The sequence below is a fragment of the Cricetulus griseus genome, chromosome 2 (genome assembly GCF_003668045.3).
Source record: "Cricetulus griseus strain 17A/GY chromosome 2, alternate assembly CriGri-PICRH-1.0, whole genome shotgun sequence".
Classification (NCBI taxonomy): Eukaryota; Metazoa; Chordata; class Mammalia; order Rodentia; family Cricetidae; genus Cricetulus; species Cricetulus griseus.
In genome coordinates, this window is record NC_048595.1 from 30197541 (window position 1) to 30210022 (window position 12482).

Here is a 12482-nt window from a genome sequence, read left to right on the forward strand (position 1 = left end):
CCTATTCTCTAATGCTGTGGGGGTTTCTTTTCTGGGTGGAACAGGTGTATGATCAGATAATTTGTCTTTTGTGTAGGTTATTTTATGGAATGTGCTTTGAGGTTCATCCAGGTTGTAGCATGTTTCAGTACTTCATTCCTATTCATGGGTGAATAGTATTCCATTGTGTGACTATACCATAGGTTATTAATCTAGTAATGGGCATTTGGCTCTTTTTTTTTTCCTTTTGCTATTACCATCACTACTACTGTAAACATTTGTGTGAGGTTTTCTCTGGATGTGTGTTTACATTTTTCTTAAGTGTGGTGGTAGGAGTGAAATTGCTTGGACATTTGATAATTACATGCTTTGTTATTTTTTTAGGCACTGCTATACTTTTTCTACAGGTGTTGCATTGTTACATTTCCACCGATAGGGCACAAGTGTTGCTGTTTTTCCATGCCATCGAAATCTGTCTGGGAAGGAATCAGAACTTCATTGTTTCAACTTCCATTTTATTCAAGAAGAATGGCATGGTGGTCATTTCCTATCCTTTTAGAGACATGTCTTTCCATAATTTCTCCTTTCCATTTGTTTGTTTTTGATATTTATGTATTTTTTATGTTATGTGTATGAGTGGTTTGCTTGTATGTCTGTCTGTATACCATGTGATGCAGTGCCCACAGAAGCCAGAAGATGGTGTTAGATTCTCTGGAATTATCAGAGACAGCTGTGAGCCCCATGTGGGTGCTGGGAGGAGCAGTCAGTGCTCTTAACTGTTGAGCCTTTCCTCAGGCTCTATTTATTTGTTGAGAGTCAGGGTCTCACTATCTAGTCCTACATATTGAGGCTGGCCTGAAACTGGACCTCTCTGCCTCTGCCTCCTTATTCTTGGAAGAAAGGCATCCATTGGCGTGCATGACTGATTTTTATCCTTTTAACATTTGGGCTGAGGACATGGCTAACTTGTTAAGAGCATTAGATACTCTTGCAGAGGACCAAGGTAGAGTACCCAGCACCCACATGGCAGCTTACAACTGCTTGTACTTCCATCTCCAGAGGATCAGTGCCCTCTTCTTGACTCTTCAGGCACCAGGCACACAGGTTGTGCACATACATACATGGAGGCAAAACACTCACACCCATAGAATAAAAACAAAAAAATCTTTAAACATTTTTGCTTTGTGTATATGTATTTGTATTAATGTTTTGTGTGCAGATGCCCACAGAGGTGGGAAGAAATAGTTGAACCCAGAGCTGGAGTTAGAGTTGGCTGTGAGAAACCAGATCTTAGTGCTGGACTTGGGTCCTCTGCAAAAGCAGAACACAATTCAACCACTCAGCCATCTCTTCAGTCTACACCCTCCACACACCATATCTATCTATCTTTCTTTCTTTCTTTCTTTCTTTCTTTCTTTCTTTCTTTCTTTCTTTCTTTCTTTCTTTCTTTTGTTGGAGTTGTTGGTTTGGAGCCCTTGTTGTCCTGGAACTCACTTTGTAGACCAGGCTGGCCTTGAACTCAAGGGATCTGTTGGCTTTTGCCTCCAGAGCTGGCATTAAAGGCCTGTGCCATTACAACAGGTCTCACACATTCTTTCTTTCTTTTTTTTTTGGTCAGGAAATTTTATTTGAACATTCTAAAGCAATGATGCTTTAGATGTTACTTAAATGTCCCAGACAGGATTAACAAAATTAAATGTTTCTAAATTACAAATTTAGCTCCAGTAGGAGTTTCATAAAAGAAGAAAATAACCCCCTCCCCAAAGAAGTATGACACACACATCTTGAAGAAACCCCAATGTTTCATGCAATGGTAGGCGAGATGTGAACGCCACCAAACCCACACGTTTCTACACCAATCATCATCCCAGAGTCCTCCAGTCAATCTATACATCCAAATGCATCCAGGACCTACAGCTACACAACATTATTAATGTTATGTATACTTATTGCCCCTTATTTTTAATAATTTCGTATGTAAAGCCTTCACTGACACCCCCAAAAAGATGTAAGACTAATGGGGGGAGATATAATCACTTTAGACATTCAGGTAAAATGTAGTTTATCTAAATCTCCAAATGTTTAATGAAAACAAGGATCTTCTTCATTTAACGCTTTGCTTTCTAACTGTACAGTAAAATGCACTATAGAGTTCACCTCTATTTTCATACTGTATTTTCTTTGGATAGAACTGAGATATAACTAGTTAATTTTAAGATAAATAAATGAGGTTGATCCAACTAAGATTAGGATGACAGCAGATATACTCCATGCAGACTTAATAGTTTTAAATTTTGTTAAAAAAAGATGCAGTTGAATGGAGAGATTACCAAAAACAGGTAAAAAAGAACCCAGGTTCAATATATAAAGATGTCCCACAATAGATCAACATTGGCAGTAAACATAAGAGAAAAAAGTAATCTTTCTGGCATATCATTTTTCAATAACATAGCAACACCAAGTGCCAGGAAGATTTCTACTCATGGAATTTTAGCATCCAAGTTTCCCGCTAGTTCTTTTATTGAAACAAATGCTTTAAATAAACTATTGGTCCTCTTCACTGAAGAGAGCTGGTCTATTTCATCTTTAATGAGCTAGTTTGGGGAAGATTAGTCATGTACTGTAGTAAAGCCTACTGCATAAAACCCAAGCATTTGCTGTGAACAGTTGGAGAAAACAGTCAGTAAGAACCTAGGATCAATGGAGATAGATGTCACTTTAAGCTACCCATGAGAGAGACCCACGAGTACCCAGTGTTAAGCCCAGATCTCTTCTTCTGCTTATTCTTTTGTTTCTGTGCAAGCTCCACCCTCATGAAAGAGAAACTGATCCCAAGTTCCAGGTTGTCTCAGGTATCTAATCAATCTTCACATTAGTATAGATTTTTTGAACAGAGGCACTTGTTCCCATGTAACCAATTGCTCCACACATTATCCCCAAAACTGTGCTAAATACCATCATATATCCAAAGTAAAATGATGTTTGAAATAAGACATACATCTTTGTCTTGAAAAAATAGTAGTAAAAGGAATACATGTAAACAGAGATTGCAGTTGATGAAGCAGAGAGAAAACTTGTCCATTGCCACCTACAGTCCTCTGCATTTAGCAGGAAGTTTGTGCACACAATGGTCACACAGATGGTCACAATGCACAGGATGACCAGCACCAGCATCATGAAGCCATAGACATAGTAGATCTTGTATGCCCAGAAAGATGTGAAGATGAAGTATATTTCAATAAAGATTGAGCCAAAAGGTAAAATTCCTCCCAGGCAAACAATAACTGCAGGCTCCATAAACCATTTTTTCCTCCAGGATGGGATGAGGCACAGCATTGACATGACAGGGAAAGTTGGGCTGACCTGATAGATTCCGGCCAAGTATTGTACCAACAAGATTTAGAGGAAGAATAACAAAAACAAAACAAAACAAAACAAAACCAGATGTAACAAACGGACACCATTGTTCCAAAAAGAATTGCTCTAGAGGCATGATAATAAAGTGCTATAAAGTTGATGAAGAAGGCAGTGCCACAGACCATAGCTGGAGTAAGAAATGCCCCAATAAACATCTGCCTTATCCATCTCTGTTGATTATTCCATGCAGCGTGTGCTCAAAGATGATCCGTAGTCCGTAAGGCTAAGATTTCTTTATTCAGATAAACACCAGCCCAAAACGCAAGCCAGAGCATGCCCAGAGGTCACAAGCTAGCGTGGCAAGAGAGAAGGGCTCTCCACATGTGCGCGGTCCCTTAACAATTGTCCCTGCATCATCTTTGACCTCCCCTGACCACGCCCTCATGGGCGTGGCCATGCACACCTGTATGGGCTACTAGGAGATGGGGCTACAGTGTCTCCCTACAGTTCCCCTTTTAGTCTAAAAGGGGATTAAGACTTAATAGTGTAAAACATCCAAAATTAACAATCATAAAGGTGAAATACAAGAAGATACAATAATCTGCTATTGCACATCCTAACTATGTCTATTCCGGCTAAGCCCTAAAGTCATGTGGAAAGGGTGTCTAACTTGAACACCTCCTTCCAATCCCAACTCTAAACAATAAGAAAGTTATTCCTAACTAGGCTTACACTACCCTAATAAACAATAATGGGGAGCGGGGGCATAGCATCTTCTAAGTTACTTCCTGCTGAAATGGGATGATGGGTCCTGTGGGGGAAAAAATGTTAGTACAGGGAAAGTCTCTAATGGGTTATCTCCAGTCCATGTTAGATGGGATTTGCTTGATTGAAGATCTAGGTGGAAATCCTCAACTTGATTGAAGTCAGTACTCGAAGCTCTGGCCGGAGTGTCAGTTGAAACGGAGTAAGTTGGATCCAGTGCAGTCGAAGAGGTATGGCCCAATTCCTTCTCTGGAGCATCCAGGGATTGTCCTTAGGTGGGTCTTCATTGACTGTATGGGACTCAAACATAAGTGTCAGCAGAGGAATGTGTGCTTGCACATGTATGTACACTGGGAAAGGCAACCATTGAAAAATGACAATTATGAGAGGGTGCAGGCCTTGAAAGAAAGAGCCAAGAAAAGACAAAAGATAGTCCTCAAATTCTTCATTTATTCTGTATTACATCAATTGGCTTCTTGATATAATACAGAAACTTTAAAATTTAGTTAAATAACATGCTTGGATTTTAGGAGAGGACAGCCAAATCCAACTCTAAATCCAGCATCGATTTAATTGAATAGGGACTAGGAAATGAAGAGAGATAGAGTTATTTGAGAGACAGCTGTAAAGTTTACCATATGGCACGTTCCTTTTGTTTGATGATTATAGCTACCTTCTTTCCTTTAAGTATCTACCCATGCAGTTTCCTTTGATTTCTGGAGGTGAGTTTTTCTGTGAAGGTAAAAACAAAGCACTTCCCATCCTTTGGGAGGCTGTTATTTAGTTCATGAGATATACCTCAATAAATACCTGTCAGTCATCCTTGTCGAGAGGGTTGTCTTTTTCAACTCCAATCTTGATCAATTTTGATGGTATCCAAAGTTTTTCTTCTCCTGTGGAAACAAATGCAAAACCCCTACCCCAATGTAACACATGTCCGGGTTTCCATACCGAGGTCAGTACATCTTTGAAGTACACTGGTTGATTCAGTTCAGCAGTTTTTTCCACAGTCCAGTGTCTTTCTGCAGCTGTTTGTCCTTTGTCATTGGCATTAAGAAAGTTTAGTGTCAATAAAGCATTATGCAACCTATGTTTGGGGGGGGGTTGACTTACCAGCTTGCCTATGGAGCATCTCCTTAAGCGTCCTATTAGACCTCTCAACAACTGCTTGTCCTGTAGGATTGTGTGATATACCTGTGACATGCTTTATGTTACAATATTTTAAGAACTGTTCCATTTTTGTGGAGACATATTCTGGAGCATTGTCAGTTTTCATCTGTGCAGGTAGGCCCATAACTGCCATCACCTCTAGTAGGTATGTAATAATGGAATAAGCTTTTTCAGAGTTGAGAGCAGTAGCCCATTGGAAACCCGAGAATGTGTCAATGGTATGATGCACATATTTCAAATTTCCAAATTCTGTAAAGTGAAAGACGTCCATTTGCCAAATCTCATTCCTCCGAATGCCTTTAGGATTACAGCCTGCTGGCAGCAGAGTTTGGTTATAAAAGGAACAAGTAGGACAGTTTCTCACTATCTCCCTGGCTTATTGGCAAGTAATGGAGAAGTCCCTCTTTAAACCTTTGCTATTTACATGACGCTTTTTTTTTTATGAAATTCTGAGTTTTCTAGCACAGTGCCAATTAATAAACAATCAATCTCATCATTGCCTTGTGCTAGTGGGCCTGGCAGACTCGTATGGGATCTGATATGCGTAATGTACAGAGGATTACTTCTGTTTCTGATTGTTTCCTGTAATTGTAAGAACAACGAGGTTAGTTCAGTATTATCAGGGACGAATTCTGCAGTCTCTATGTGCAAGACGACTCTCTCTGCATATTGGGAATCAGTAACTATGTTAAGAGGTTCTGTGAAATCCATAAGCACCATATAATTCTGCCTTCTGTACAGATATGTGTACGGACTTTGAACTACTTTACTTACCTCACCTGCTTTATAACCAGCCTTAACTTGATTTGTTAGCGTCAGTGTAGAAGGTAAGAACTCCAGAAATGGGAGTTTGTCTTACAATGCGTGGAAGAATCCAGACTGTCTTTTTTATGAATTTAATTCTGTCAGTTTTGGGATAGTTGTTACTAACTGATCCCAAAAGTCGGTAAGAGCTATCTGCAATATTCATTATCCTTCCATAAGGAGGAAATTTCATCATTAGTTAAAGGTACTATAATCTCTGCTGGATCTTTTCCAGTCAGCTGATGAAGTCTTAATTTGCCCTTCAAAATCAAATCAGAAATCTTTTCTATATATGTCTTTAACTTTTTATTCTGTTTATGTGGCAGAAATATCCATTCTAATATAATGTTTTCCCTCTGCATCAGAATTCCAGAAGATATTCTTTGGATGGCAAGATGACCAGAATGCAGTCTAAATCAAGGTTTATCCGATCTACATGCACATCCAATATTCTGTTTTCTACCCATTGTAACTATTTTTCTGCCTCAGCAGATAATATTTGTGGACTGTTTAGGTCCTTATCACCTTTGAGCGCCAATTTTAAATGCTTTAAGTCATGTCATTCTACACCAATAATCATCTGTAATTGAGAAATTTCTCCTAGTAGCTTCTGAAGACTGTTAAGAGTTTGATAACAGTCACTTCTAATTTGCACCTTCTGTGGTCTAATTCTTTGTAAGTCTATCTTATATCTTAAATAGTTAATAGAATCTCCTCTTTGTATCTTTTCTGGGGCTATTTGGAACCCCCATCTAGGCAGAACTTCCTTCACCATGTCAAACACAAATTCCAAAGTTTCCTTATTAGAATCCGATAAAAGAATATCATCCATATAATGATAAACAGGAGATTGTGGAAATTTTTTACAAATTATTTCCAAAGGTTGTTGTACAAAGTGTTGACACAAAGTAGGACTATTTAGGATCCCCTGAGGTAAAACTTTCCACTGGTATCTCCGAACTGGCTGTGAGTTATTAAGAGTTGGTACAGTAAATGCAAATTTCTCTCTATCACTTTCTTGTAATGGTATAGTGAAAAAGTAGTCTTTCAGGTCAATTACTATGATCGGCCATCCTTTAGGTAATAAGGAAGGCAGTGGCATTCCAGGCTGTAGAGAGCCTATAGGTTGAATTACCTTATTTATGGCTCTCAGGTCTGTCAGCATTCTCCAGTTACCTGACTTCTTCTTGATAACAAATACAGGAGAATTCCAAGGACTGGTAGATTCCTCTGTATGTCAAGCATCTATCTGTTCCTGTACTAACTTTTCTAAAGCTTCTAGCTTCTCAGAGGTCATAGGCCATTGTCCTACCCAAACTGGTTCATCTGTAAGCCACTTCAATGGCAGAGCCTTTGGCTCCTCTGAAGGCCCATCATTTATACTTAGTTTCTGTACAGCATGGATGGTTGGTAACCGTTTTCCATAGCGTCTTACCAGATCTTTTCTACTATCTAAAGATTGTACATAATTTGTATCTGACATTGGAGGAATATTAATCTGAGTATTCCATTGCTGTTAGAGATAACAACCCCAGAGATTTATAGCTATATCTGCCACGTATGGTTTCAATATCCCTTTCTGTCCTTCTGGTCCAATGCAGACCACCGAGTTAACACTCCGTCGAACTCTAGATAGAGTACCAATTCCTAAAAATTGTACATTTGCCTCTTTAAGAGGTCATTTCTGAGGCCAAGATTTTTGGGTAATAATAGTCACATCTGCTCCAGTGTCTACTAAGCCTTCAATAACTTTACCATTAAGTTTTATTTCTAACTGAGGCCTAGAGTCATTAATAGAAGCTTGCCAAAATAAGTGTTTCTCATTTTTTTCAGTCACATTTTATTCTTCATCGCTATTCAAACTACCATCTAGAGCAGTATCATTTTTCACAATAGGCAAGGAACTATCTGTCCTGTGAGAGATTGTCTCCCACTGCTGCTGGGAATGATCGGACCTTTCTCGATGTGGGGAACTGCTGGAGGGCCCCTTTGGAGTTTCCCGATGTTAACAGGTTCCCTTGCATGTCCCTAGTGGATCTGCATTCATTAGTCCATGTCTGCCCTTACCACATCTCCTACATAACCCAGAGGGCAATGACCTTTCGTGTGGGGAATCGTTAGAATTTCTTTGCCTACAATTTCTCCTTTATGTCCCATTCTACCACAGCTGAAGCATCTATTCTCCTGATGCTTCTGTGGACTCCTGGAGTGTGTTTTTTCTATGCAAGGCTCTGGGTCATGGTATCGATGAACGCTGGACTCTTGATACCTGTATGAGTCCCTGTAAGGTGTTTCTCCTTCCCACGTCCTTCTGTCATTATCTCTCCTAATCTCCTGTTGCCTTTTGAAACCTCTTGGGACAGCTTCTCCTGCCCAAATTCCAGCATCTTGCATGTTATAGTCAATGTGGACAGTATACAGAACCCATCCTTCTAGTGGAGCTGATCTGATCTTTAAAGGCAAAAGTATTCTTTTGCCTATTGGGTTTGCAGTGTCATAAGCTAAGGTATACACAATCGAATGTTGTATCACTGAATCTGTTACTTGTATGTCTACTGCTCTTGTCAACTGGTCTAAGAAGTCCTTAAATGGTTCTGTTTGTCCCTGTTCTATTCTGGTATAAGCTTCTAGTCATTCTCCCGGATCATGAACCTTATCCCATGCATTCAGTGCTGCTTTCCAGCATAGGGACAGCATATGGTCGTCATATCCAGCCTGAACCTATGGGTCAGCATAAATACCTTATCCTAGGATTTTCTGAAGGGGTGCATCAATCCCATCCCTAATGGCCTGCCGCTCTAGGAGTTTTCCCTCTTCTCTGAGCAATGCCTTCCATTCAATTTGGCAAGAATTTTCAAGGACAGCTGACACCAGTCCTACCCAATCTGTGGGTGTCACCCTGTTAAAGGTGGCCCATGAATGTAACACCTGTTTTATGTATGGGCTATGAAGAGCATACGAGACAACTGATTCTTTAATATGCTTAAGATCTTTCAACTGGATTGGTTGCCACACAAATGCTGTCTGCCCCTGGGAGTGTCTTTTAGTTGCTTGCTTTTCCACTGCCATGGCCATGTAGACTAGAGGTGTGTGTGCAATGACTTTAGAATGATTGAAATACCCGTTTGAAGTAGGCACCTCAGATTGAAGTGAGTCTGCCTCCTCTTCGTCAAATCGATCCTTCAGCCTGGCCAGGACATCTTCATGGGAGGTTTTAATCTCATTCATCATGAAAGATTCAAGGCATGATATAGAATCCATGATTTGCTGCGACAATTGTTCTGTAAGGTTTTCTAGATGGGTAATACGTTCGTCCCTAGCTAGCATCTGGGTGGTATGGAGATTGCCGTCCAGGGATTGAAATTTAGAATCAAGGTTGTGATTTGCCTCAGCAATCGACTTGATAGACTTTTCTAGCTTGTTATCTCTGTTCTGTAATTCATCTTGCAGGCTTTGAAACTCAGCTCTAATTCTATCATAGTCTCTCTCACATTTTTTAGCCATTGATTTAATGGCATTATCCGATTGTTGAAGCCTATCTTGGGTGTCCTGCACCTTAGTGACAAAAGAGTAGGAGAGAGAGGCTATTTGAGTCTCTAATTGGGTACACATATCTTTTAATTCATCATGATCTGTCGCCTGCTTAATCCGTAATGTGTCTAAAATATCCTGCATTTCAGCACGGTCCACCGCTCGCTTAGAATCTAGTGCCTCTGAAATGGAGCACATTTCTGTATTTATGTTATTATAAATGTGCTGTATTTCAGCTTGAGTAGTAGACAGATCTGCCTGTATCATATAAAACATAGAACGAAGCTTATCATCCAGTTTCTGTTCTACTATCTCCATAAGCATATTACAGGTAAATCTTGTCCCTTCTAGAACCTCCTTACGCAAAGCTTGCATGTCCCATAGGCGGGTGGGGAAATCAGCCTTCCCTTTGTTCCTGAGGAACGACAATATGTGAATTAATACATTCACAGCTAATAAGACATATAAGCCAATATTCAGCAAGTCAGCTTGTTTATCCAGCACTGAATGCGCATACGAATAGGAGAGATTATAAAGTGGGAAGGGCGACACAAATTTGGCTGTATCTACTGGTGACGTCATTTTCATGTGTAGTAACCAAGTCTAATCAGCAGGTGGCACAGTCGCGTCTGTTTTGAGTAGGATCTCAAACTTTCTGAAAAATACTAGATACTGGGAAATCTTTAGAATGTACCCAGCGGGTATTTGTGTCAGGCAGGTGACCATGCCCACATCTAAATTTGAAAGGACTCACACGGCAGCAGGTGCATCCAGGGTCTGGCCCAGCGAGAAGCCGAGGTGGGGGGGGACACACAGCCTGAAGCAGATGCACAGTAGCTCACAGCATAGCGGGAGCCAGGAAGCAGGAGCAGGAGCGCAGATGCAGCGGTGAGCGTTTTCTGTGGATAAAAGCTGCAAACCGGCAGTTGTGCCAGCCAGGCGGCTCTGGATTTCAGGCCGCAGGCATGCACACACAGCTAGATTTGAAAGAGTATGCTGCTGAAAGAGGTGACGGCAGACGCGTGGTTTTTCCGCCAGCAGCTAGGCAGATGCCAGGTAGCTGTGGCGCAAATTGCAAAGTGCTACCGGGAGTAGCAAAACCCGTCAGGGTACACGGAAGCGGTTTGGGCGGGAAGGAGCAGGGGAAGGGAGAGCGTAAGTCACTGCTTAGCAGCTGTGCGTTTTCCCACACTTCCTGCAGCTTCTGGGCCAGAAAGCAGAGGCCCGGGATGTGTAGCGGTCGCACAGGAGCCCCGGCAGGCAGGTTGTGGGTATTGGGTCCTACGTTGGGCGCCAAGTGTTGATTATTCTGTGCTGGGTGGGCTCAAAGATGATCCGTAGTCCATAAGGCCAAGATTTCTTTATTCAGATAAACACCAGCCCAAAACGCAAGCCAGAGAATGCCCAGAGGTCGCAAGCTAGGGTGGCCAGAGAGAAGGGCTCTCCATATGTGTGTGGTCCCTTAAGAATTGTCCCTGCAGCATCTTTGACCTCCCCTGACCATGCCCTCATGGGCGTGGCCATGCACACCTGTATGGGCTACTAGGAGACTGGGCTACAGTGTCCCCCTACACATCTCCTTCCTTCTTGTCTAGCATACAGACTTCCTCCAAAATACCTGTTCACTGGAGATGTAGCAGCATAGACAAATATGGCAGTACTGAGCATTGATCCCCTCTCTGTATACAAATCCTCCATCACGACAACAATAGTAACAATGAGAGACACAGCAAATATCTGACATCCAGAACCAATGAGAGAAGAAAATATCAGAGGGTGACTTGATGGTCTAGAGACATCTCCATGCACCTGCTTCCATCCTTATTCATCTCCTAGGTCTCTGTCCATGCCATCAATTTCTTCTTCTTTACTGTATTGGGCATAATCTTTTCTTAAAGTTCTCATTAAAATCGTTGAAACTAAACCCACTAAGAAGATGATCATCATGAAGGAATTGAAAATTGAAAACCAGTGAATCCTATGTTGAAAAAAGGATGGATTAAGATATTTGTTGAATCGATCTTCAAATTTTACATCTGTTTTTTTTTTCCGTTTTACTGAATGTGACATCTGTATTTTAGTATTTGGACCTTTCTTTCACTGATTAGATTAACACTAACAATTCGATTTCCATTAAAACCTATTTCAAGTTTTTTGTAGGTCCAAAGATAGTAATCTTCCCAATTTTCATCTGCTTCACCAATAATATCCCATATTGGTAAGTCATCTATGTACATCTGTTAACAGTAGTGATTCTTGATAGCATACACGAATGCATCTGTCTTCTCTTTATCTAAGTCATTTCACAATAAGTACCTGGCATTACATCATCTTTAAATTTAATATCCAGGCCACTAAATTCTAATTTAACTCCTTGAAGTGCTTCTCCCAAAGTTTCATGGTAATGACTGATACTTTTTTTTTTTTTTTTTGATCCTACACAGAATGGAAGTGGAAAGTATTTATACGTTTCTTGGCAATTGTGGTAGGGCCCAACAGTATTCACCATAAAACAACTTCTTCTTTATCTTGATACGTGTGTTCATGCTTGCCAGACCGAGCCCAGGGCAGCAGCAGTAGCAACACGCCACGCTAGGAGCGCCAGGCAGCGGCCTCATATTCAGCGCTCCCACAGGCCAGGAGGCGGTCCACCGACTCCTCTGCCCGCCACCGCCTCCGATTCACATCCACTGGGCGTGGATAGACGCACCGGGCCAGGGCCCAGCCGCTGCCTCTGCCACCATCACCGCACGCTCCTCACACATTATTTCTTAATTGTGCTATTTGTCTTATTATGTTGTAAGAATTCTTCGTATCTTCTGGCCATTGAACTCAGATACATGTTGCACAAATATTTTCTTTTATTCTGGAGGCTG

The 12482-nt window shown here is 41.1% G+C and overlaps 1 pseudogene; it reads right to left on the reverse strand.

Annotated features, from left to right (window-relative positions):
* Nucleotides 1–2797: 2797 nt before the first annotated feature.
* Nucleotides 2798–12224, reverse strand: LOC100764032 (annotated as a pseudogene).
* Nucleotides 12225–12482: the final 258 nt, after the last annotated feature.